At 37.6% G+C, this 22,667-nt stretch overlaps 1 protein-coding gene across 9 annotated transcripts in view; it reads left to right on the top strand.

Annotated features, from left to right (window-relative positions):
• Positions 1-22,667, top strand: part of CCSER1 (coiled-coil serine rich protein 1) — a 695,806-nt gene that overhangs the window by 292,698 nt on the left and 380,441 nt on the right. The gene's annotated exons all lie outside the window — the stretch shown is intronic.

The raw sequence follows: 22,667 nt of genomic DNA on the forward strand, positions 1-22,667 counted from the left end.
TGGGAGCCAGTGGATATAATCAGGTATTCTCTTTGGCAGTTAAGATGTTTTACTCTAAGATATTCCATTGTAAGGCATTTAATAGGAACAACTCCCCGACTAGTGTTTTTTATTTAGCTAGACATTCTCAAGGTATAAGAAAACTCTTCTTTCCTCCGATATTTTAGACAAGCTGCAAGGGGCAAATACCGTCTCCAGCATTGCCAAAATGTATGCTGAACTTAGCATACCTACCTCTGAAGTAGGTTGCAACACTGCAATTCTAGTCCCAATCCTATTGTTTAGGTTTCTTATCTGACTAAGCCTTACTTCAGATAATAAAAAGAAGATGCTAGAGAACTGTTAAGATTATTTTGGTGTGTGCAATATAGATTTCAGTGTATGCAACGTTTAGAATTTCTTGAACTGTTAACAGTTGTTTAATGGCACCTGGGAAAGTCATTTCCCGGGCACATCAAGGCATGTTCTCCACTGATTCATTTGGAAGACCTCATATGGTAGAAGTTGAGCAGTTTAGGGAATGATTTTATAGACGAAGTGTTAAGGAAAAGATTGTATACGTCTGTATCTTAGACTCATAGAATCATTTAGGTTGGAAAAGACCTTTAAGATGATTGAGTCCAACCTTAAGCCTAACACTGCCAAGTCCACGACTAAACCATGTCCTTAAGTGGTGCATCTACAGAGATGATGACTCAACCATTTTCCTAGGCAGTCCATTCTAATGCTTGACAACCCATTCAGTGAAGAATTTTTTCCTAACATCCAGACTGAACCTCCCCTGGCACAACTTCAGGCCATTTCCTCTTGTCCTATCACTTGTTATGAGGGAAAACAAGCCAACAGCCACTTCATGACAACCTCGTTTCAGGTGGTTGTAGACAATGATAAGGTGTCCCCTCAGCCTCCTTTTCTCTAGACTGAGCAACCCCAATTCCCTCCGCTGCTCCTCATAAGACTTGCTTTCTAGACCCTTTACCAGCTTCATTGTTCTTCTTTGGACACACTCCACCAGCTCAATGTCTTTCTTGTAGTGAGGGTTCCAAAACTGAAAGCAGTAATCAGGTTGCGGCCTCACCAGTGCTGAGTACAGGGCGATGATCACTTCCCTGGTCCTGCTGACCACACTGTTTCTGATACAATCTAGGATGCTCTTGGCCTTCTTGGCCACCTGGGCAAACTGCTGGTTCATATTCATTTGGCTGTAACCCAACAGCCCCAAGTCCTTTTCCACCAGGCAGCTTTCCAGCCACTCTTCCCCAAGCCTGTACTGTTGTGTGGGGTTGTTGTGGCCCAAGGGCAGAACCTGATAGTTGGCATTGTTAAACTTCATACAATGTACCTGGGCTCTTCGATCCAGCCTGTCCAGATCCCTCTGTAGAGCCTTCCTACCCTCAAGCAGATCAACACTCCCATCCAACTTGGTGTCATCTGTAAACTTAACGAGGGTGTACTTGATCCCTTTGTCCAGATCATTGATAATTATATTAAACAGAACTTGCCCCAATACTGAGCCCTGTGGAACACCACTTGTGACCAGCTGCTAACTGGATTTAGCTGCATTCACCACCACTTTTGAACCCGTGCTTATGATGAAGTTCTTTTGCAGGCCACTTACAGAGCACTTTGAGCCACGCTTTGAGAATATCAGTCTCAAATTAATACACTTATTTTTTTAATGCTGAAAAATGGAAATTTTCTCTTCTCCATTTATGTTCTGTTTGTTCCACTGCTGACCTAGTAGCTTAATCCCTGTGGTCTACATTTGTCTATGTGCTACAGCCTTACTGAAATCAGATTCGCTGTGAAATGCATTGTCCTCCCACATGTAGAGATTATAGCGATATATGTGTCTACTCCATGTATTCAGAAGACAAGTGATTAGCTTTTTTCTTACTTCTCCTGTGGTTGCCTGGAAGAAACACTTTCATATAACTGTGCCGTGTGCTCCAGATCAGCCCAGATTTACATAGCATGCTACCCCAGCCTCTTCAACAGCCAAGTCTTAACAGCGCCTTGCAGAGAAGCATTAAAAATAGCAACCCCATCAATACGTAATGTCCCAACATCAGCAGTTCTGTGCAATTGGCTGTGATTAACTTGTGGCTGAAGACCATAAAATTGTAACAGCTACAAAAATGAAACCGTATTCCCATTTGGTACTTCCATGGTTTAGATCAGTTGCTACAGGTCAGTCAGCTAAATCCCACCCTACACTCCTTGGCAATGGAGCTGATCACACCAGTTGCGTTTTCTGATAAATTGGCAAATACTGAAAAGTGCATTGCAAAATAATGAGCAAGCAAAGGAAGAAACCCAAAAGGTCTGTAAAAGTCTATAGGAGCAGTTGATTCTCCGTTGTTAGAGGTTGTGAGTAATTTTGAGCTAAATGCCACACTTAGTACAGAGGGTAGATGCAAGAGTTTCTGATAAGAAACCAAATAATACTGCCAGATCTATCAGATTTCGCAATGGGTAATCCATTTCTTTTAACAAAAAGTTATTGGAAATAGGAGTGTTTTGAACATGAGTGCACAACACCTAGGCGGCATTATAATTGGATTTCCTACAAGTTTACTGGGGTTGAGGATATGAAAATACAAACTGGTCAAACACTTTTGTAACTGACAAAGAAGTGTTTAGTATGAAGCTTAGCTGGTGTCATTTCCTCCAAGTCCTAGGGAGCCTACAAGAAATCTGGGGAGGCACTGGCACAGGTTGCCCAGGGAAGCTATGGCTGCCCCATCCCTGGAGGTGTTCAAGGCCAGGTTGGATGGGGCCTTGAGCAGCCTGGTCTAGTGGGATGTCCCTGCCCATGGCAGGGGGGTTTGAACTGGGTGATCTTTAATATCCCTTCCAATCCAAACTATTCTATGATTCTATGATTCTATATTAAAACAGAAAAAAAAAAAAAATATCCTCATTTGAATAGTTTCTCAGTGTCTGAAATTTCATGATCCTGTATTCCTTCTATATTAAGATTTTTTTTCTTCCTCATGGTAGATTTCAGTGATTTCCTGATGTAGAAAAATGACTGGTTTTATAGATAAAGCAGTAAAACTGATGATATTCAACTATTGCTATAAATGGATGTACAAGAAGGATAAAAAAGTCGTAGATAAAAATGTTGGTCTAGTATTCAGGTAGCAAAGTGCCGGCCATGCATGTAGTTAGTCATTTCAATATTTGTGTTTGTATACAACCCAGTAGATGATTTGGCAGAATTTAAATTTAAACTCTTAATTAATTTTTTCCTTACCTTTGATCAGCCAGAATTTATGAAACATAGGCCAGTGTAGTCGCAGGAGAAATTCTCACAGTTCACAGCATGGATCTTGGCATAGCTCTGTGCTGCAGATTTATTTAAAGTTTTATCTGCATGGTGCATGCCATTACTTTGTAGCCTGGGTTATCAGAACAGTGCTGATCATTTTTCTAGTGGAAGAAAGAAAATATGTGAAACCTGATGATATAGTATGCTCAGATGAATTCATGATTTTGGTCAGAATAATAGTGTTGATTTTGTGCATTCTGTCTCCGCTTTAATTCATGAATATGCAGTGATTTGTTTGAAGGGTGACGTAGGGATTCTCAGTGACAGAAAAGGAATCTGTTTTTTGGAAAGGATTTAGAAATCACACATCAGGGACAAGGGACAAACCTGCACCTGGTTTTGTAATTGTCCAGAGCTGGTTGGTAGGCACATGTAATTTTCATTCGTTGTATGTAAAGAAATACTGCATATATCCAACAACCTGTATTTATCTGCTTTATATACCTTAATATTATAAATATAAGAGTTCTCTGCTTTCGTTCAGAGCCTCAGCTGGGTGTGAAACAGCATAGGTCCATTTGCTTGAGCTTGTACTTGGTGGCTTTTCAGAAAGGCGCTCTTCATTATTCTCCTTGGGTTTTCACTTTTACTGTGAGTTTGCCCTACAGACAGTAATCATCAATGTGATGAAGAACTTATGGATGAAAAATACAAATTTAGCACATATCTAGGATTTTTTTTTTTAATTTGAATTGAAAACTTGGTTTTCCATCCTGTACTCAATAAAAAACTTTTTGAAGTTGTCAGGTGAAAGCAATATCCTTATTTATAAGCTTAAAAGAGTGGTTTCTTTTTATCAACTGTTGCTTTGTGAAAAAGCTGTGTGAAGATAGTCTAGATAGGAACAAAGATATGTTCAGAAATAATTAGAAACTGAGTGTGTCATGAAGCAGCTGAGCAAGGATATAGTTTGATGACTTTTGTCTTTAAGTGGAATAGAGAAAACTAGAAAGAGCATCTACTCAAGAATCACTTTCTAGGATCTTTATCTTATGTGGATCTATTTTTCCTCTTTCTGTTGGGTAAATCATTGCTGATTTGTTGTTGTTGTTGTTGTTGTGTTTTAATATGAGGAAAGCAGCTTTCAGGTCACAGGTACAAAATGCCACTGTAGAAAAAGAAGATCAGGTTTCTATTACTTACCACACCATGAAAACCCTCTTCTAAAAATTGTTCTTCGCTTTATATTTAAACTAGGTTATGAATTTAGACAGTGATGAATTAAATGTTTGAATCTCTAGTGTATAGCCATGCGAGCCTTGCTCGTCTGTGCAAGGCTTTTGCTGCTGTCTGGCAGTAACCCAGAGGAAGCAAGCAGTGTTTCTGTCAGTTATTTTGCCATGAGAAGGCCCCAACCCCCTGAGGGTTAGAACACCTAGCAGTCTTAGTGATGGAGCTTTGGATCAGATGGTGTCTTAAACTTGTACTCCTAGCCTGTCTGGTATTTATTTTCCCATACACAGTGCTATGATGCAATGATTGCTTTCAAAATGAGACTAGCGTGGTGCTTGTAGAGAGGAACAGTCTAGTGTGTCTGGATATTTTATATATATAAAAGATTCAACCAAAATAATCACTAAAGATCTAAGTGAATCACAAATACTAACTATTTGGTCCCACTCATGAGGAGCCTTTCAAGGTTTGCCCCATCAGAAGGAAGAACTTTGTATTCCTTTTGTGTAGGCTACTTTGACGTATAGAGAGTTAGCTTTTTTGAATACTCAAACTGAGCAAGGTAAAGTTTAAGATAACCCAAGATAAAAATATTGCTAATCATGCTGACCTTTGTAAAACCAGACAACTATCATAAGTTTATGCTGGCTAGTTCTCTTTTGAAGCTCTTTAAGGCAGTGGAGAACTCTGCGTTGATATCAGTGAGCTTTGGATAACTCCCTGATGAGTAAGAGAGTGACATCAAAATGAATTAGTATTCATAGTTTCTATTTGTATGTAGGTATAATTATAAATCACATTGTGGTGGTGCCAGACTTCTTTCATTGGGATCGCGCTTGTGTGTCTGTAGGTACCTAGCTTTTAATTATTTATATATTGTTAGAATAAATTAGTTAGAATAATGCATGTGGCTTTGTAATACACACAAACATACAGTTCTTACAAGTATAACCAAAATAAGCCCACTATCTCTGCCTAAATATACTGATGCTAAAAACGGAAACCATACCAAAAACCTGTAATATAATTCCAAATAGAAAGTCTTTGAAAAAGCTTTTTTATATATTCATATAGTTGCTTTTATTTTTCACAATTTAAGCATCTTTCTGCTTATCTCATAGTTGTGGCACATTTTGGCAGCTTCTTGAGCAATTTATTAGGGCAATTTATTGGATGAAAATGTAATTGTTAAGTATTTAAATCCCAGCTTTTCTGGAAATAGAATTATGCAGTATTACTTGCATAAATTATTTTCTAGTATTCTAGTCACTTTAGGACTAGAATTACATGCAACTTAATTGGGTAGAATTAGTAAGAATTAGTATACAATAATATATTACTATTAGAATTAGTACACAACATTAATCTAATTATTTTGTTATTCAGTTTCCTTCCCCCTATATACTTCCATCTGAGTACTGTAGAAGATCTGAGAGAAGCATTTTTTTAATATCATTAAAATATTTAATGACAGCATTTAAAAATAAAAAAATTGAGTTTTGTGCACACCAAGTTTCTGTTTTTATCCTTAAGCAAACTTGGATGAACTTCCATCCTAGAATACTGTCATAGCATATCACTATGTTCTCCATACTATTTAAATTGATACTGTTTATAAGAGATTTTCAGAGCTGTTGGCAGATATTTGAAATGTAGTGTGTTCTTGCAAATGCAACTGGAAAACAACTGGGATTTTTGTAGTTTGATAGATTATGTGTTTTGTTATGGAGTATCTTTCCATCAGAGCTGGAAAAAAACACCCTGAGCATGTAGTATGGTGACAGAATCACTTGCAGTCTTTCAAACCACTGCCTACTTGCATTGTTCTCATTTGTTCATGTAGTAGGACCAGGATATAAATATAGAAAGTCTCCGAGGATGTTATTCTCATGCTGGATTTCATCTTTTAATAACTAATTTAGTTTTGCCTATGCTGCCATTACAATTCAGAACTTTATTCTGTTTTCTGTGGAATAAGGGTAGAAATGAAGATCTTTTACGTGCTGGGAACTGGAAATATGTATTCTTCTAGGACTGTTTCAATAAGTCAGAATAATCTAAATTTACATAGCTATAAACTAATTTTTCATTCATCTCTTCTTTTTGCTAATGTAATGTCATCAGTGATAGCATTGCATTCATGTGCATCATTCAGGAAGGCATTCTGTGCAAGTAACTCCAAAAAACCCTTTGTTGCATCCATCTTGGTTTTAACGTCAAACTCTTGCTGTGATCTAGAATATTGTTGCACAAAGGAGAGGACACAAAGCAAAGATGCAAATATGGAAACAGAAGAAAAGCAGTGAATTCTGAACTAAACATGTGCCGTATAAATTCTTCTCTGGAAGTGTGCTCGTTTAAACTAGTCTGGCACCTTGACAGGTCTGCTTCTGTATTTGGTATTTGCTGAAGCAAGTAATTTATCCTGACAGTAACTTTGCCAGTACTGCAAGAATCCTATTTCACTAAGATTAACACCTTTTCCCTTGTTTCTAAGAACAAATATACTTTATTTCTTGTTTCTAGATCTTCTTGTCATCTCTCTTACTGGTCTTGCTGTGTTTTGCGTGTCTGCAGTTTTGAGTGTTTGTCATTAACTCCAGAAATAAGATCTAGCAGCTGAGCTTTTTAGCTTTCTTAAGTCCATTTCTTCTATTTTTGGAGTTTTTGTTCATTTGGGTTTGAGCCTCTGGTCTGCTGCCCCGATTACTACTGGTGCTAGAAGTTTTATCATTTTAGCACATGAAGAACTAGTATTGTCCTCCTTAATGCTGTCCCCTGTTGTAAGACTGAGCTCTAACTGCATGAGAAAATAAGAAGACGAACATTTGGGGTAGCCATTATTCCAGATGGCTTTTGGAGCAACAACATGAAGTATTCATATGCTGTCTACTGAAATTCTCAAATTATCCTGAAATTATGCTTTGGGCCTTGACAGTATTCAGGCTCGTCTTGCTCCCCACCACAATGTTAATAAGTTGCCTCACCTATTTTTTGTTTCTAATTATATAACGTACAGAATTTATTCTGAATTGTGCTAGTCATGAGACTGTGAGGATTAACATTTTTGGTTTTTTCTTCCTATATTAGATTTTAAGGCAGAGGTTTATTTAGACATTTCTGCCCAGTGGAATGCATTAGTAGTTTGTAATGCTGGCAGTTAGAGGAGAGGGCGTTGTGTGCTGCTGGATACCAGCAAAGCGGCTGCTTGTACCGAAGCACTGTGCTTAGTTTCTCAGCATGACCGGTGAAGTGCAGCTGAAATTAAAATAAGGACGTTAATGAAAACTGGGCTAAATTTTTAAGTAAACTGAAGGACTAACTGTAGTTTATGTATTTTTCTGGTCTTTATGTGGGGTCATTCTGATAATTCTTAATTTTCTTTGAAAAACACAAATCTGAAATCTGCCGTTTTTCTCAGTTTCAAATACTAGTCTGCTTCATGTCATGGTCTTACAACACAAGTCATCAAATAATCGGTAGTGCAGTTTTTGCTATGGATGTCTGAATTCCACTTCTCTGCCTGAGTCCAACAAACAACCGCTCAGTTGCAGCAGGATGTACAGGCCCTCGTGAAACAGATGAAGCCAGTCTGGCAACTTGAATTTGCAAGTTGTAAGATAACCAGTGCACAGCAGATGGAGGCACTCCTGATGGACTGACCATCTTGAAAGGCCTCTAGAGCCTTCTTGGATCAACTATCCAAGCTGGGCCATGACATGAAATGTCCAGAGGAGGACCACAAAGATGATCAGAGGGCTGGAACACCTCTGCTATGAGGAGAGGCTGGGAGAGTTAGGGTTTTTCAGCTGGAGAAGGGAAGGTCTGAGGAGATCCTGTAGCCCCCTTCCAGTACCTGAAGGGGGCTACAAGAAAGCTGGGGAAGGATTTTTCACAAGGGCATGTAGTGATAAGGTGAGGGGGAATTGCTTTAAATTGGAACGGGGAAGATATAGATTAGACATTAAGAGGGAATTTTTCACCACGAGGGTGGTGAGGCACTGGCACAGGTTGCCCAGGGAAGCTGTGGATGCCCCATCCCTGGAGGTGTTCAAGGCCAGGTCGGATGTCACCTTGAGCAGTCTGGTCTGGTGGGAGGTGTCCCTGCCCATGGCAGGGTTGATCTTTAAGGTCCCTTCCAACCTAAACCATTCTATGCTTCTATGAAAAAATTGGGGTGCTACACAGCGGGCATTTCTGACAAAACCTCCCGCTTCCATTCTTGAATGTAAAGCAAATGCATGCACTGAGTATTCTGGTAACGGTAACTTTTTCTACATAGACTCTGTGCCTCTAGAAAATAATATTTCTGAAGTGACTTAGATTCCAGTAACATTAAATAGAGGACTTAGACCAGTGATTGTGGTACTTTAACTTCTGCTGTAGTAGGTTAAAATAAAATAATGGCTGTATGAATTTACAGTTCTATTCATTTAGCCGCTCTTTTGCTAAACTTTTTCTACACTCGCTTTTTTTTTTTCAGAAGCGTTGAAGACCTAGTTTGAATTTTGAGAGCTAGGGATCTCAACAGCTTGACAGAGTTTTCACATACAAGGTCTCTGTGGGCACCGAGAAGTTTCTGTGTCTCTGTGCAGCACAGATGTATTCTGAGCAGTGCTATGCTTATAATCTGATTCTTTCACATACTAACAGGGAATCAGGAAAACATACAGTCACCAGTTTTATTTTGAAAGTCTGCCTATTGCAATTGTTTTGTCTTTTGCTAGACCATGAAAGATCATTGGCTGTGAAAATTAAAAAGCATTGTTCCTGTTGACATTTGATTGATTATAGCACAGAAGTGGTGCAGTATAAATCAGCTTAGGCTAATTCTATTTACAAAATTAATCTTTACCTGTAACTAAAATAAATATTTTCATTCTTGAATGTAGTCTTAGGACTTTCTCAAGCCAAATCAATTCCTGAAGTTTGATATTTGCAAAGGTAAGTCCATGACGGCCGTGTGGCTCTCCCCTATACTTCTGATGCACCATTGCATTCCAGATAGGACTTTGAACTTTACACCTGCTTTCAGTCTTTCAGAGATATGGATGATGCTCTTCTTGATCTGCATTTGTCGTCTGTGCTTTAGAGATTTATTTTATTTTCAAGGAATGCTCCTAGATTTTCTGAATGTTTATGAACATTTTGTGAAGATTGCAAGATACCAAAATTTTATTTTACTCCACCCAGCGGTGGATTATTTCATAGTAAATTTCTGCTGCCATGTATCACTGGCCCCTTGCTCTGCATACACATATCACTTTTTCTAATATCTATCTTTTTAAGTGACTGCCTGATATATAAGAGGTCAGTTCAAGTCTTCCCATTAACCATAATAGGTGCTAATTGAGAGGAGATTTTGAATGAGCGTTTCCATCTCCTTTTAAATAAATTTTAGAGGGTTTAATGTAGAATGATAAGCGTTCGTTAAGGTTTTTTATCTATGCTGTAAAAATTAATAGATCACTGTACAGTTACTATGGAATTTTGTAGGACTTGAAAGACCTATTAAAAATGTAGCATTTTCTGTGGAAGCCTGTACGTTGGTTTTGTTTTGTTTTCACCTTCATTGTTAAAAGACAGAAACAGATCAATCACGAAGATCATACAGCTCTGTGTTTAGGGCACATCCAAGCTTGTATACCTAACAATATTATGCCTAGTAAAATCTTTTCAGTTTTTAGGTTTTGCAAGCCATATTGCCTAAATGTTCACAGTTTTCTATACAAATGGTAATGTTGATTGCTTTCAAAGGCAAAAACTGAAGTGATTTTGAAGTGCGTGCATAAATATATATACAATGTCTTTCAGAAGTAGAAAGAAGGTTGTCTGAAGTTCCAATAAAAGCAAGATAAAAACTTGCTTTTCCAAATAAATATATAGTTTCAAATGAAATCATACCTTTAGACCCGGTCTTCCGGAATTTTAGTACTACCTTAAAAATATACAGTAGTTTAATTGTTTTTTTAATATGGTAGCTTAATCAGATGCTGATTATAAGAAGCAATACAGCTGGGAAGAAAAGGCAAATACAGCTTTGGAAAGAAGGTTTACATGTGTAGCAGCTGTTAAACTATGTCCACTGTTAGATGCCTTCAGGGAGCAGAAGCAGTTGCTTTAGAAACAATATAAAGAATGGGACCTGGGTGATTTATTCTGCCAAGCTACTGCTTCTTTCTGTTCCAGGACTTCTAGCAAATGTTTCCTGTAGTCTAGTTTTTCATTTTGGAAAAGATGATAGAGACCTGGGAGATTTTCATCTGATACTTTCTCATTCTCTCATATAAAATTGATTTTGCTTTATGCCAAGACTACAGCAGACAAATTGGCATAGTGTGAGTCTTTCAGCATGTGGCAGCACAAGGAACAGCGGGTAACTACTCTTCTTAGAGGAAGCACAAGGAGGAAATGATGTTTCATTTCTTGCCTTGCTTTTCCTTTAGGCAAGGGAAGTTCAGAAAACAGAAGAAAACTAGTACAGTTCTTCAAAGAGGGAATCTCATTTTGTGCCTTCTGCTTGTTCTGTTGTGCTCACTGCAAGCTGGGAAAACTAAACCTTTGTCTTCTCTTGATGTGTAGCTTCATCACCTCTGTATCAGGAAGGAAGAATCCACTGGGCAGTCACCAAGAGAGTCATAAGACCAGAGCAATTTCTTGGTAGGACAGTAAGGTTGGAGGACAAAGTGATTTATTCTTCTACATGGCTGAGAGCATGCCATCAAATTCTGACCTCCTTCTGTGGTTTCCATGTACTGAAAAACATTCATTTATTTTCAAATTAGGCAACATTTAGTAGTGTTTTGCAAACACATAGAACAAGAAAGATGGCCACTTTGAATTTACTTTTGAATGTGTAATAAAAATATGCATGTGAGTTTTACAGTGTTCTGTGAGTGATCTCATGTTTGTCACATGTGGGTTTACCTTTAAATATTGAAAACACATGTGCTAGAAAAGTCAACTAACTAGACATTTCTTCCTATAAGGAGGGCTAGTGTTTATAAGCCACATATATCCTACTTGTATTTTAAAATGACAAGCCTTTTTGAATGGTGAACTTGTTTCCTGCCTGATGCTCACACAAACATGTTTTGGTACTTGGAAATGGATTTGCAGATTGCAGAGCCAAAGCAAGTTTCATAGCATGACAGACCAAACTCTAAACAGTGTTGCTGAACATAGAGGAAAGATGAAATTATCCTTTTTAAAGTTTCTGTCAGTCATTATGCATGATGTCAAGTTTCAACTTTAAATTGGAACTTAGCGGAATAAAAATAGCCTGGAATAAAATTAAAACAGAATATAGTGAATCTAACCTCTTTTGCATGGAATACTACTTTTTAAAAAAGTTATACTTAAAAACCCAGGGGTAGCAAAATATATAATTTTCAGTCTGGAGAAAGATTGATAGCCTTAAAATGTATCTTACCATACCAAATATAATCTTTATGCTAATGGACATTCCTTATGATACTACCTACAGGTAGCTAGAAATTATGAAAGAGGGCAGCAGACCTTGAGTTCACATTAATACAGTAGTACTGTGAGGGAGGATAGAGAATAGCTAATGTCTGGCAGACAATATGAACGATTATTGAAACAATATTGGAAAATTCTTTTTTATATTCAGACCTTTGAAGCAATATTAAAGTATAGTAGGAATGATGGAACAATTTTTTTTATATATTTGGACTTAATACACTGAATTCTGAGACAGTCTTAAGGGTGGTAATGTGTATCCTCAAGCTTTCTTGTGTGATTTCTCTAAGTAAAAACAACATGTAGGATTGAGTGGCAATGGCATTTTGAGTCCATCTATTTGTGAGAATTGCTGTGCCAGGGCCGCTTTCAGTCTGCGGTCGTGCTGCAACTCTGACAGGTCTGGGTGGAATTACCCTGGTTTGCTGTAAACATGAATATATAAGCTCGAACAAACACTATGGTGGTTCAAGAACCTTCAGTTTCTTCTGGAAATCCAGAGCTGCCACTGGCCTCTGGAGCATAGTGTGGGCCTTGCGTGTGTGTGTATAAGGATTGAAAGGGGAGTGAGAACAAGATGAGATTTCGTGCTCTATTTTCATAATTTGTTACAAAAGTAGAAGTAAAAAATGATCAGATCAAGGCAAAGGCATAATGAAGAACATAATATAAGCATCAGTAAGGATTATTCTTTTTGATTATCTATTCTTAAGGTTTCAGAAGGTCAGCAGTGTCATAGATTCCCCTGTTATTTTGGTTTTGATGAGAGCTTCCTGATGTGGTAAAACCTCACTCCAAGTTCTGGGTGATTTAGGGGAAGAACTCTGTCTTCCTACAAAGGTTCTTGCAGACTTCTACCTCATCATAAACTGCGCTCTTGGAAGTTACGTATGCTAGCAAAGCATAAAGTAAATATTTTTTAAATATTGAAAGGGCTCAATTCAGTTCCATTAGTGTAGGTATTGAGTCCTATTCAATATGTCTTATGGTAATCTCATCTGGCTTCTGGCTCCAGCTCTTGGAAAGGGTCTTCTATAGGTCCTATGTTGTATATGCTGGCCTATGTATGCGACTTAAATACCTTAGGATATCTTAGAGCTACTTAGACTCAGGCAACTAAGCTACTCCCAGAATCTCAAATCAGGAAACAAACAAGTCAAGACAAATGCAACCTATCGTGTTTGAATTTTTGCAGTACAGTAGAGAGGAACAGAATATAAAGCTAGAATAATGTTTGCTCTAACTGTGTTTGCTGCAGTAAGGCTACCCACGTGGAGGTATGTAATCTATTTGCCATACAGAAAAAGAGAAAGAAATAATAGTTTTCCCTTACGCTGATTTCATTGCTATAGTCTTTCTTTTTAAGGAAAAATCTTGAACTGGCATTAAAAAAAAAAGGCAAAAAAGTAAATCCAGCTTATGTGGAAGTCTCCACCTAAATCTCCATTTGTCAGCATTGTTAAGCATGCAGTAAAGTAATGCAGTTACAAGACTTAACGGCAGTATCAAGCCCACACAGCTTGGCTCTATTTTTCAGAAGAAACTTTTCATGTGAGGCAGGAATGACACTAAAATAGTACATCTAACAGCACCATCAGTGCTTTTCTGCTAGGTTTAATCTCTGAAGTCGTGGGCTCTCGCTTTTGAAGCTCAAATTTCAACTGGAATGTGCGTTAGATTTAGTGAGCTGTTTGATTTTATTACAAGGCATAGGTCTGCTGCGCTTCTCTGCCTGCACAATTCACCTACCTTTGCACACAGCACTCCCATGGGAATCAGGGTGTTCGTACGATGATGAAAATTTAAACTTTCTGTTTGATGCTCCTTTTATTGAGGCTCTGCAAGAGGACATTGAAATACCTTCCATGTAATAGGCAGCTGGAGAAAAGTATCATCTGTCTGTGTGAACATAATGACTTATGTGAATATGTGTTTATCGCTGTACCTGGTGACAAGCTCCAGTGAAGCTCGGAGCATTCCTCGTGCTTGCTATATAATGTTGTTATTACATTTCCTGTTAGACTGTGATGCTTTTTTGTCTAAACACTTGCTTTTTATTAGTTTTCCTGTACACTAAGTGAAGGATCACTACTCTTAGCCAGTTAATCCTTTCTGTGCAGGAGACATAACTTGCTCAGAGCAGCTCTCTATACACCAAAAAATACAAAGCTGTCTAAAAGAACTGTCAACGCTGAACTGGAAAGGAGCAGACATAGGGTCTACCTTCAGTGCAGTGTCTGCAGCTTGTGTAGACGCAACAGAGCTTGTTTTAAACTTGAAGTAGCTCGGAACGTAGCTGCCACATCGTCGAGCACAATGTGAGCTTCAAAAGCTGTCAGAGACTGAATAGGCTCTAAGGCAGCCTTAGCACCAACATGAAATTCAGGCTGCTCCAACCTCCTTTCTGGCAGTGCTCAGATTAGCTCGTTGAATGCTGGGGATGGAGGTGTCCTGCTGAGCAACAGTGATTTCGGTACAGCCTCCCCTATGGCTTCAATGTTGTATTGGCTGAAGGGGCTTCCCTTTTCGGTTTTAGAAAGAAATATGAAAGCAAGTTATACAAACTCATTGGAGTGGTTTCTGTTCTGTTGTTTTTATCTGTGTTGAATGGTGTTACTTGCAGTGCAGCAGGTGCTCTCCACCTCACGTTGGTCCATGTTTCTGCAGCATTCTGGCCATGTATGTTGCTGATTCCTCGTCTCTGAGACTGTTAATTTTTTTTTTTTTTTAAGCCTACTAGATTTTAAATTGGACAAACTGCTATTAACAATTTCCTACATATTAGTGCTAAGATCTTTTTAATGTTCTTGTTCATAAACTCTTTAGCCTGTGAAGCTATTAATTCCTTAATGGGTAAATTACCTCGTTATTTCTTTCTGAGGCAACAATGTTGTCCCAGCTGTGTGAACTTTTCAGGATATTCCCGAAGAAACTAAAAAAAAAAAATAGCAACAAGGTCAAAAACCCTCCAGGATTTCCCACTAGCAATTACATTCATCATATGGAGCTCTCTAGTGGCCTCTTGGCCTCACTAATTGCCTGTAGTGCAAAGTAATTTTATGTCTAAAATAGTTTATATACTGTTAGCTTGGGTGAAGGCCAGAAATCAGGCCAAAAGTTATAACTGATAAATTGGAACAAAATCAAAGCTAGTGAAAAAGTAAATTGGCTTGTCCTTTTTTTTGCCTTTCACATCTGAAGCTCTTGCCTTTCTTCCTTTCTTTTCTTAAGATGAGTTAGTGGTTTTAAACCACATAGTTGGCATTCTGCAAAGGCACGTGGTTTCCCAACTGCCATCTATGAGCTGGGATGGATTTGTGTTTCTGAGTGCTGGTACCATCCAGAGGGACCAAGGGGCAACTCCCCCAGCAGTGAGGAAAACTAGACTCATGCCATATAAATAGACTATTAGGCGATTTGAATCCACATCATACCTTCTGTGTTTACATAAAAGCACACACACATACATACATGCTCTGTCACTCACTCCTATTCCTTAGCCAACACAGGAAGTGTCACCTTTTTTTGGCAGTGATTTTTTTATGGTGTTTAAAAACATTAAAAGAAGTTAAGTGTTTTGATTTTCACTGTATTTTATTAATAAAGAAACAGGAGCAGAACACAAACTATCTTTCTTCCTTTCTGATTTCTACCTCCTTTCCCTTCTCTTTCCCACTGCCTGGTGACTTAGCAGTCAGAAGGAAGAACTAGCAGTATGAGGAGTAACACTTACTGGGCTGGTACAGATTATGAATTTTCCTTAATTCAGGTCAATCCTTAAAGTAGTTTTGTTGCCTTTTTTTTTTTTTTTCCTCCTTCTTTTTATAAACTTGATCAATCTCACAGTTCATACTGTCCATGTAGGCGAGATAGATATCCTGAAGAGTTTATTTTTTAATATTTCAGGATAGCGGCTCCTAAAAGATAATAGAGTGTTTTCCCATAAATCAAGTCAGCAATGACACTTTCCTGTGTATGAGTATAGAATTTTATTTTTTTTTGTCTTCCACCTAGATGCTATGGGTGTAAATTACTCTAAATTAGAAGATGCTCTGTTTCTGTGATGGCATCTTTTATTCTTGATCTTGAAAATTAAGTACAATTTTCATTCATTTTTAGTGTTATGCTAGGATATCACATCTTTACTAAACAAGGCTTTTGTGCTGAAACGAAGGATGCATTTTACGTTCAGCTTGCCGGAGTGCCCTTTGCTATCGCTCAATGTGACATGATGATAGCTTAGGTGTTTTTTGCTTTGCCTACACCATTTGCTGTATGGCAAAATTAAGAAATCATGGCTGTAGTGTTGCTTGTCAAGAAGTCTTGAAACTGTCTCTTATTTTATACCTTCACTTTTCATCTTGCGAACAACAGAGTCCTGTCTGTTCGCTTTGGTTTCCTGAAAGAGCAAAAATGTTCTACATTTTGAGTGGAAGTGTGGCATAAAATAGCACTTAGGAAAATGCTAACAAAGCTCTTTAAATATAAAAAAATCTTAAACAATGTATAGGGTTTTCATGGTAAAGAAGCTTTCAGTGTGAGTTTTAATTTTAATTATAATTTAGGAATCTTCATGAATTTAGGAGTCTAGAAATTGGATTCTGAAAGAGCAAATATAGTTCAGTGGTGCTTTATATTAACTATTCAAGAGCAACTGCTGATTTTTTGCTAGTTTTGTGGGACATGTAGGTCTAGACTCTCAGCAGCTGCTCTTGATCTCACATTGCCTCACAGCTCCCTAAGTACCTCTCCTCTTGCTTTGTCTTTTAATTGCTCTTCTTAACATAGTCTTTCTACATACTGCACACTATGTTCCTTTGATTAAAATGGTTTTATGGAAAGAAACCAGTATTGAATTATTCTGAGGTACTCTCATAATTATTTATCTGTCAGTAATATAATATATATAGGGATGAACAAGGTTCTGAGCCTTATGATGCTAACTTATCTTACATCTGCTTGTAATGAGCAGTCTCTTCTAACCTGAATTTTTCCAGGAGCCAGATGATATTTGTTGATTAGAATAAGCATTGGGTAGTGTACTAGCTAATAACAGCAATCAGCCCAAGCCAGTCGATCAAACTGATCAGAAGTAAAATTTTCAGTAACTTCTCTGCATGATATGAATGTGTAGTAATTACTGATTTAATCTGTTTCTATTATCTTTTAATTTCTGATCTAATTGCTCAACTTTCTGCATTATAAATGTCATAGTGAGTTGGGAAAATTAAGTTTTGCTTGTCTGTTGAAAATAAAGCCTATATAATAGAGAATTAAGTCCCAAAGACCTTTGTTTGTTTTCTAAATTACTACCAGCCAGAGCTAAATGTCATACTGAATTTAACCTAAAACAGTCTGTTCCACTGTCTTTTTGAGATGAGAAGATGGAAAGTCAGAGCAGTGGTGACAGAGGGCTAGATTTTGAATAAGTACTCAAACCCTGGCTTATTTTCAGATTTCTTCTCTGGAATTCGTGCAGTTATGTAGAGCATGATCTAAACCGCTGCAGAGGTCAGTTAAATGTCCTTTACCAGCTATATCAACACGTGTATACTCCACACGATTCTCAACAATTCCTTTGTTTGAAGTATCACGTGAGGACATTTTAAAATCTTATGGAAGTCAGTGGGATGTAAATAAATACTTGCTTAGATATATTTGGTTTTTCTAAAGAGGGGGTAATTTTAGGACTTGTTTTGCCTTTACTCTGAAGCAGGGACCTTAGTTTAGGATTTGGTGCAGGGAAGACCTGGCCTCTAACTAGGAATGTGTTTATATGAATATTAATACTATGAGCGTCTTATTTAGCTTCAACCTGTAGGAATAAATGTAACATCAGCAGGAAAGGAAGGACTGCTTATCAACCTAATTATCTATCTAGAGTCTTATATTTTCTTTTCCCCTTCTTTAATGTTCAGAAAGCTAGCAGTGAAGCATCTTTTTTTTTGGGAAAGCATTGTCTGAAATTAAAATAAATATGTTAATACAGGCAAATCTGCCATCTCTTGAAAATTAAGAGTGTTGCTTGAAGATGTCACAATATGACAACATTAGAGTCACACCAGTGACTGCACTTTAGTATTAAGTATTTGTTATTATTGTGTATGAAGAGTTGCCTGTAAAGCACTGATACAAAATTGAGAATTGTTTAAATGGAACTGGAGGGAGTTACATGTGGCTTGTGAAGCCCCTCAGAGAATCAGGAAAAATTTGTCCTAGCTTGTCGCTCTTTACAATAGTTTATACAAGAAGGAAACCAAGCCCTTCTTGTCTATCCTGAGGTTAGTGTTCAAAGGAAATAAAAAGTATTGCTTAATCAGGTGCTAATGTTCAGGCTAAGAGTTACCCTTCCTTTTTTAGCCCTGAAATGCTTCTTATTTCTGTTTCTCAAATAGCTATCACTTCTGTCAGGAATTTAAAACTGTTAAGTGATTCCCTTGCAAAAAAGGAGGCAGATTTGGAGGCCTTTTTATTTCGGCAGAGGTGTGGAAAAGTGATCTTTGCAATCTTGTTTTCTGCAGAGCTTCATGTATCAATCTGTTAATCCAGCCTGGAGAACGCCTCAAGCTTGTTGTAGACTTCTCTGGTGCCCAAGGAATGCTTACTGTGTGCCGAACCGTCCTGCCAAAATAGTGACAGTTCTAAAATCCAGGTTTTCAAACAAGCCAGGTTATGCTTGCAACAGTGCACAACCAGGTCTCCGTATTACTCTGGTGCCATGTGTGGTGATGAAGGAGATGCAGACTTCTCAGTTTTCTCTAAGCATGTTCTTTTAATCGGCACGGCATACAGAAGTCAAATTAAGAAAGTAGACTGGCTTCTCTCTTTCAAGAAGATTTTTATACAGCTTTTAGGTTCCTGAAATAAGACAAACAGAATATTTTGTCTTGGCTAGTCCACACTCTCGTGACTGTTATCAGTCATGTCTCCAGTCCATGTATTCCCAGGCATGTTTTTCCAGCCTGGCCTTCTCACACATTCAAGATGCGTCATCCTGTGTGTCTAGTTTGGAACACCTGGTCTTTTTAATAATGTTTATTCTAATATGCTTGGTACCAGCTTCATGCTTTATCTTAGTCCCAATTAATCTTCCATATACTTGGTGTCACTCCCACAGCCATGTGATAGTATGGAGGTGAAAGTACATTGGCATGACCCTCCAGGACCCTGAGATTTTGTAATTAGAGTTGGTTTAGGCACTGGCATGTGTGAATGATATGAATGATGTGAATGGTGCTTAGCCATTATTAGAAAGATTTATCTTCATTTCTGGATTTGTTTTAAAGAATATGTGGTTCAGATCTATCCTGACTATTTGCTGACTGTTCAACAAAAGAGTAAAATCAAAATGTGTCTACATAAAGTAAAACAGAAATTTTATGCAGATGTGTAAGTAAGTAGTTACTTATTTTTAGGAACACCTGTTGACCCTTCAATAATTTTTTTTTTTTTTTGCACTAAACTTCATTAGGTCAAATCTAAAATCCAAAGCACAAGATTTTTGTCTGTTTTGAAATATAATTGGATGACATTCAAAGCAGTTTGGTTATGTAGTTACTGTTGACAATAAGAAAAAAATAGCTGCATTCAAGATTATCAGATTTAACTTCAAAACCAAGAAGCATTTCAAGTTTCTGAACTGAGTTAAAATAAAGGAACGATAATATTTGACTTATATATGCCAAAGTATGGAAAACCTATATAAAACTTATACATGTGCATCAGTGTGTGTGCACGTATATATTGATGTGCATTATATATGTACCCATTTATAAGTATACATCCATGTTTACTCATTATGTTTGTGCCCTTAAAATTACTCATGTTCTTACAACACACAGTGCAGGGCAAGGTTTATACTGTTTCCTGTTTAGTGGGTGTATTAGAACAATCTCATTTTGGCTCTAAATTTTTTATGAATTTTGAGTGGGTAACTGGCAATAGTACTAAACTTATTTTTATTCCATACTTGTATTTGGATTATGTAGACATATTTCAAATCAAACATGTGTCCTGCCAAATGGCAAGTGCAGTTTTGCGGTCATGTGGAAAAGCAAAAAATCTCTATTTGATTAGATGCTGACAGATATTTACATATATATTTCACCATTTCCAAATATGTTTATATAGTTGTAAGCACTTCTATTTTTATAAAGCCAGCTCTTACTGATCATGCAGAACTGTTAATGGTTCAGATTCAAAGAAACTTAAATAATTTAAGAGTGACTTGGGAATTTTGTTGCTGAAATTCTAAACTGGAATCTAGCAGTTGTTGTTTATCCTATTATAAGGCTGCCAGAATGCTTGCCCTTGGGAGGGATGCTGGAAGCCTGTGATAACATCCTTGTTGTACCCAAGGAAATTCAGACTAATTTCTGGTAATTGGGCAAGTGGCTCATGAAGGCTGGAGGTGAATGCTCTCCATTTCTCCCTTGTCCCTCTGTGCAGAAGAATATCTGAGATTCAGTAGTTCAAGGACAGAGATAAAAATGCAGCAAGCATGGTATGTGTATTGGTGAGTGTGATTTTGCATTGCTCTTTGTTCAACACTTGTCTAAAAAGCAGATGTCTTTGGTTTTGGTTCAGGATCCAGAGGCTAACTCAGTATTTAATGCAGTGTATTTTATATAAATTATATCCTTAGGAATGACTTACATATCAAGAACAGTTACCATAAAAAATACCGAAGTAATTTAATGCAGTGCAGAAATAATTTTGGATCAATGTGCTAGACTAATGTGGAAAGCAGACAGCTGGCTTTAAGTAAAACATTAATATATTGGCTTTGGAAGTTAAGCCGAAAGCCTTGTTCAGTGAGATGAATGACAAAAAAGCAATCTACTACTTCAGAAATCCAGCTTTCAGAAGAATAAGGAGAGATCTTAGAAGAAGTTGTTTTGGTAAGTCTCGTCTTCTGGTTTTCCGTAGGCACTTAGCTAACTGTGGGTCATGTATAATGAACATGGTCTAATACCTAAGTCAGGATCTGGACTTCATTAACTTCCACCTAAGGAAAGATGCCTCTAGCTGACACGCTCATTCAGTTTCATCAGTTTCTGGGAGTTTCATCAATTTGGCAGTTTCATCAATTCTGGGAAAAATACTGCTTTTTCTTCTGGTCTGATGTATTAAATTGGTCACTGAAATTGAATCTCAGGTTCCTAAAGAGGTGAAAAATATTTCATGATGTGCAGTTCCTATACTAACCAGCAGCGATTTAGCCATAGCCTGTGTTTTGATGTAATAGTGATATACAGGTTTCAGGAAATGGAGAACCTACAGGACTTGAAGTTTTGAGTCAATTTAATTGACTTGAATTGGGAAGATAAAGTAATACGTGCATGCAAATTTATTGAAGAGTCTCCTCATTTTCCCTCACCAGGAAGAGAGATTATTTGTCTTAACTACACACAGCTTTGCATTTTCAGCATCAGTTCTCCGCTTTGTCTTTATAATCCCCATAAGCTTCTCCATGATCGAATACGAATCTCTGCAGCAGTTTCCCTTTGTTCCCCAAATACACACTGGTTTGTGGGCAAGTTACATGAAAACTGCCAGTGCTGTCTGGAAATGCATTAACTACAAATGTAGAGGCTGTCAGTGGAACTTGTAGAAGTATTTGGCATCAAGCAGAACTGAAAAGAAGCGGAAAGCCTGCCTTTATAGTCTGCCACCTGAATGGCCCTATGCTAAAACCTATGATTTGAAACTCACGATTCCCCTTACCAATCTGACATATTCTAGCAAGGAAACCTGTGCAGTCTCAGTTCCTAGAAGTGCTTTCTATGGAAACATTTGTTCTTATTTTTACTGATCTCCCCCTCTTATTCTAAAACAGATCAGTTTTAAGATCAAGTTTCTTGTCTTTCTTATGTGTCTCAAGGCCACTGGCAGCAGCTTCACTCTCTCCTTCTTTCCCTCCCTCCCATTCTCCTTATTTTGTTCCCATAGCCTAGAGGCATTTATTCATCTGATATATTGTTTCCCCTTTTCTATCGATCTTTGTATTATGTTATTGATCATGGACTTTGAAGTCACTCTTCTTCACTGAAGATGGACGTATATAAGCATTATTAGATGTCCAGTGAAAAAGACTTATGCTGCTGAAAGAAAGAAAATTTCTTTTTGCTATGTTGGAAAACTCTACGTTTTCTCTAAATGAGGTTTCTGGTGAAGATAAGGCATTTTCTTGAAGTGAGTTAAGTAATGTTTGGGGCATTTGGAGAACTGAAGTTACATAGCTACTACACAGCTGTAGCCTATTCAGGTGTCTTAAAGAAAAAGGGTAATCTAACTCTGATTGCATCATCTGCTCTCCACTCTTCTTTCCAGAACATTATAAGGCTTTAGTCTTGGCTGTTCAAGAGTGAGAAGAAATGAAAACTGACCTGCCTAGGAATCAAGTTCTATTTCCATAACTAGTAAAAACTGGGAAGTCTTATCACAGAATCACAGAATCACAAGGTTGGAAAGGACCCATTGGATCATCGAGTCCAACCATTCCTAACACTCCCTAAACCATGTCCCTAAGCACTTCATCCACCCACGCTTATGACTTTACTGTACCTGAAAAGAAAAAAATAAAAATAATAACCATAAACTATATACTCTAGTATGTACAATGTGCAGCAGAATAATGGCTATAACATTTTTTTTCTGTGGAAGCCAGATTATAAAT

The sequence above is a fragment of the Cuculus canorus genome, chromosome 4 (assembly GCF_017976375.1).
Source record: "Cuculus canorus isolate bCucCan1 chromosome 4, bCucCan1.pri, whole genome shotgun sequence".
Taxonomy (NCBI): Eukaryota; Metazoa; Chordata; class Aves; order Cuculiformes; family Cuculidae; genus Cuculus; species Cuculus canorus.